The sequence below is a fragment of the Mytilus californianus genome, unplaced genomic scaffold (assembly GCF_021869535.1).
Source record: "Mytilus californianus isolate M0D057914Y unplaced genomic scaffold, xbMytCali1.0.p SCAF_15, whole genome shotgun sequence".
NCBI classification, from domain to species: Eukaryota; Metazoa; Mollusca; class Bivalvia; order Mytilida; family Mytilidae; genus Mytilus; species Mytilus californianus.
Window position 1 is genome coordinate 25,689,938 of NW_026262637.1, and position 5,039 is coordinate 25,694,976.

The following is a 5,039-nucleotide window of genomic DNA, read 5'->3' on the forward strand; positions in this document are numbered from 1 at the left end:
ACTCGGAAACGTAAAATCTAAAATTTATAAAAAACGAAAGGGAGCTCACGTTAATAGAAATAAACAATTCACTAAAGTTTTATGCAAATTGGTTAAAGCATTTTTGAGTTAATGTCCGACATGTTGACGACGGACGGACAGACGGACATCTGAACCAGTGACGACTCTTCAACAGATTTTATCCATCGGATCACCAGCAGTGATGGTGATACAAGGCTGAAAATACATTCTGTATATATAATTTGTCTAAACAACAGCACAACAATGTTAGATCTGTAAATTTGCGGAAGCAAATTTTTTGTTCTTCCCTCGCCGGGATTCGAACTCATGCTACTGAGATATCGTGGCACCAAATCGCCTTGCATTATGCCCGACGCGCTAGACCACTCGACCACCTAGGCTCTATAATAATAAAGCTTTCGGTGGCCGTGTGTTACCTTTCCTCGTCAGTTTTTAGCTGACGTCGTAACACAGTACATGATATATAAGACATGAAGATGGAATTGCTACAGATTAATGTAAGATGCAGTTCTGTAGTGTAGTGATTATTTGTTTACCAGACCAAATATTTTATGATTATTTGATTATTCCATAATCTAGGAGTGTATTTTTGATTATTTGATTATCTTGTTTGAAAAAATATTTAATGATTATGTGATTATATTGGCAAAACATTTGTGATTATGTGATTACTTGGACACCCCCATGAGGGGCCTCATTTGGACCAACTTGAATACTGTGCCCAAAATCAATAATCTAAATAGACTTAGATTCAGCATATCAAAGACTTCAACAATTCAATTTTTTTTAAATCAAACAAAATTTAATTTTGGACCTTAATGTGGACAAATTTGAAGACAGGCCCCAAAATTTAAAAAAAATAAATACACAATAAGATTCAGCATATCAAAGAACACCTGTAATTTTATTTTGGAAGAAATTAAACAAATTTAAATTTTGGACCCTTTGGACCTTAATAAGGACCAATTTGAAGAAAGGCCCCAAAATTAAAAAAATCTAAATACTCAATTAGATTCAGCATATTAAAGAAATCCAAGAATTCAAGCCTTGAAATAAACCCCATTGAAATTGCTAAAAAAATAAGCAATTTATACAAAGTATTACAAAAGTATTGTTGTTGGCCCCTTTTATCTAAACCATTAGGGTCATAACCCCTAAATTCAATCCCAAACTTTATTTTATGGTATAAAACCTTATGGCACAATTAATTTTCAATCCAAAGACTTATACCTCAAGTTATCGTCCAGAAACTAGAAAATCCTAGATTTTTTTCCCGCTTTTCAGCCCCAACTATTGAACGGTTTGGGCCACGACTCCAAAATCAATCCCAACTTTTCTTTTGAAGTATGGAACTTTGTGGTAAAATTTCAGAGAGGTCCATACTCTTATACACAAATTATTGTCCTGAAACATGAAAAATGCTTGTTTTTGGTCCCTAATTAAAGAACCTTAGTGAGCGTGCTCACATACCCCACGTCCCCACATTGTCATTGGAGAAATAAAATAAGTGTAAGAAAAAAAAATTGAATCATAATTTCCTGTCAATATGCACATCTACATAGTATGTCTTTATTATCTACAGAGTTTCATGAAATTCTGTTGTGTGGTTTGAGAGGAGTTGTGATGACAAAAGGTTGCAGTAGTATATTGGGCAAATAAGTTCAAAGGAGCGTAACTCCTGGAAAAAAAATTGAATCGTAATTTCCTGTCGATATGCACATCTACGTAGTATGTCCTTATTATCTGAAAAGGTTTCGTGAAATTCTGTTGTGTGGTTTGAGAGGAGTTGCGATGACAAAAGGTTGCAGTAGTACATTGGGCAAATAAGTTCAAAGGGGCGTAACTCCTGGAAAAAAAATTGAATTGTAATTTCCTGTCGATATGCACATCTACATAGTATGTCCTTATTATCTGAAAAGGTTTCATGAAATTCTGTTGTGTGGTTTGAGAGGAGTTGCGATGAAAAAAGGTTGCAGTAGTATATTGGGCAAATAAGTTCAAAGGGGCGTTACTCTTGGAAAAAAAAATGAATCGTAATTTCCTGTTGATATGCACATCTACGTAGTATGTCCTTATTATCTGAAAAGGTTTCATGAAATTCTGTTGTGTGGTTTGAGAGGAGTTGCGATGACAAAAGGTTGCAGTAGTATATTGGGCAAATAAGTTCAAAGGGGCGTTACTCCTGGAAAAAAAACTGAATCGTAATTTCCTGTCAATATGCACATCTACGTAGTATGTCCTTATTATCTTAAAAGGTTTCATGAAATTCTGTTGTGTGGTTTGAGAGGAGTTGCGATGACAAAAGGTTGCAGTAGTATATTGGGCATATAAGTTCAAAGGGAAGTAACTCCTGGAAAAATAAACTGCTTCGCTGAGCGCAGCTAGATACGCCCGCAGAGGTCCAACCCTGAACAGTTGGGGCAAAAATGCACACAATATTCAAGCTTGATTCAGGTCTGAATTTGGATTATATTAAATATTTGACATATTATAGGTTTCTGAATAAATGTATTCAAAGAACTTGAAATTGGTGACATGAATTGAATTTATGTTCAATTAAAGATTTCTTGCTTTTGTGCAATACTTAGTAAATCTGTTGTCAGACTATAAACAAATAAAGTTCAATCAATTCTCAATATCATATTAGAAATTTATGAAAATAAAAAGGGAGCTTACATCAATAGATATAAACTATTCACCAAAGTTTCATGAGAATTGGTGACAGCATTTTTGAGTTATTGTTCGAAAACAGGAAAATCACCCCTTTTTTTAATGAATAAAACCCCATAACTCAGAAATATAAAATGTAAAATTTATAAAATTCTAAAGGGAGCTTACATCAATACATACAAACAATTCACCAAAGTTTCATAAGAATTGCTGACAGCATTTTAGAGTTTTTGTCCAAAAACTGGAAAATCCCCCCTTTTTTTATGAATAAAACCATGTAACTCAGAAACATAAAATCTAAAATTTATAAAAATCAAAAGGGAGCTCATGTCAATAGATATAAACAATTCACCACAATTTCTTGCAAGTTGGTGAAAGCATTCTTGACTAATTGTCTGAAAACCGGAAAATCCCCCTTTTTTTAATGAATAAAACCCCATAACTTGGAAACGTGAAATCTAAATTTTATAAAAAACAAAAGGGAGCTCACGTCAATAGATATTAACAATTCATCAAAGTTTTATGCAATTTGGTTAAAGCATTTTTGAGTTAATGTCCGACATGTTGACGACGGACAGACGGACGGACAGACGGACGGACGGACAGACGGACGGACGGACGGACAACGGTATACCATAATACGTCCCATAAACGGGCGTATAAAAATTGAATCGCAATTTCCTGTCGATATGCACATGTACGTGGTATGTCCTTATTATCTGAAAAGGTTTCATGAAATTCTGTTGTGTGGTTTGAGAGGAGTTGCAATGACAAAAGGTTGCAGTAGTACATTGGGCAAATAAGTTCAAAGGGGCGTAACTCCTGGAAAAAAAATTGAATCGTAATTTCCTGTCAATATGCACATCTACATAGTATGTCCTTATTATCTGAAAAGGTTTCATGAAATTCTGTTGTGTGGTTTGAGAGGAGTTGCCATGACATAAGGTTGCAGTAGTATATTGGGCAAATAAGTTCAAAGGGGCGTAACTCCTTGAAAAAAAATTGAATCGTAATCTCCTGTCGATATGCACATCTACGTAGTATGTCCTTATTATCTGAAAAGGTTTCATGAAATTCTGTTGTGTGGTTTGAGAGGAGTTGCGATGACAAACTGTTGTAGTACATTAAAGTAAATAAGTTCAAAGGGGCGTAACTCCTAGAAAGAGGATTGAATCGTAATTTCCTGTCAATATGCACAACTACATAGTATATCCTTATTATCTAAAAAGTTTTCGTGAAATTCTGTTGTGTGGTTTAAGAGGAGTTGTGGTGACAAGAAACAGGACTGGCGGACTGACGGACGGGTCAAAAACATTATACCCTCCGCAACTTGTTGCGTGGGGTATAATTACTAAACAATAACAGCAATAACCCCCAAAATCAATCCCAACCTTCCTAATGTGGTAAAATTTAAGAGATCCATAAACTTATACTCAAGTTATTGTCTGCAAAGCAATTTATTGACTATGAACCAGTTAAAATGCTCGTTTTTGGACCCTTTTTGGCCCCTAATTACAAAACGGCTTCGACAATACCCCCTTAAATCAATCCCAACCTTCCTATTGTGGTATATAACCTTGTGCTAAAATTTCATAGAGATCCATACATTTATACTCAAGATATTGTCTGCATCCCAAAATGTCTTCGGACGTCAATGCAGACATCGCCATAACATAATACGAAACAAAAAATTATGTGGTCGTATAAAAAGGTCTGGTTGCTGGTACAGGTCATTAGGTGATTACTTGGAGAGTAATACTGGGTGCCCCTGAAGGTAAGCACATCCCAATTCCCATGTAATACCCATATATATTGCCAAGAGGTTAAAGCAAATAATGAGTCAAATTCAGTGGATTCATTAATTTTCATGGTCATCAATTGTGGTGGATTGAGGAAAAGTTGTATTTTCATGGATTTTAGATTTCACAGTTAAGTCAGTTAACATATTCACCTATAAAAAATTTGTATTTTGTTGAACATTTCAATTCGTGGTTCTCTGTCGAATAATAATGATTTCAAAGTCAATGAAAAATGACCACAGTGATGTATAACTGTTTTACATTTCTTCAGCTGCTCCAACAGTGTTACCAAAATGGTCATATTCTGGACTTTGTCTTTTTTTAAAGTATATATGCAGATAGAAATTCACTGAAGGATGTGGGATATCTTATATGATCAAACATCTGTCAGACACCTACTTCCTTTTTTTCAAACTTTGAATTATAAGTGGAATATGCTTAGCATGACAAAATGTGCAACTTCTTGTTAGATTACTTTTAACAACTCATAATCTTTATGAAAACTGTATCACCAAATATGACAACTCAAGGAGCATTAAATAGATATAA

The 5,039-nt window shown here is 34.5% G+C and overlaps 1 long non-coding RNA gene across 2 annotated transcripts; it reads left to right on the top strand.

Moving 5' to 3' along the window:
• The first annotated feature begins 1,464 nt into the window (after window positions 1–1,464).
• On the top strand, window positions 1,465–3,802 carry LOC127725921 (uncharacterized). 2 transcript variants are annotated; one of them, XR_007993276.1, is made up of 3 exons: window positions 1,465–1,822; window positions 1,991–2,326; window positions 3,637–3,802. It is a non-coding gene; the product is annotated as an uncharacterized LOC127725921 (long non-coding RNA). The 2 variants fall into 2 exon arrangements; XR_007993275.1 differs by lacking the exon at window positions 3,637–3,802 and adding an exon at window positions 3,469–3,619.
• The last annotated feature ends 1,237 nt before the right edge of the window (window positions 3,803–5,039 follow it).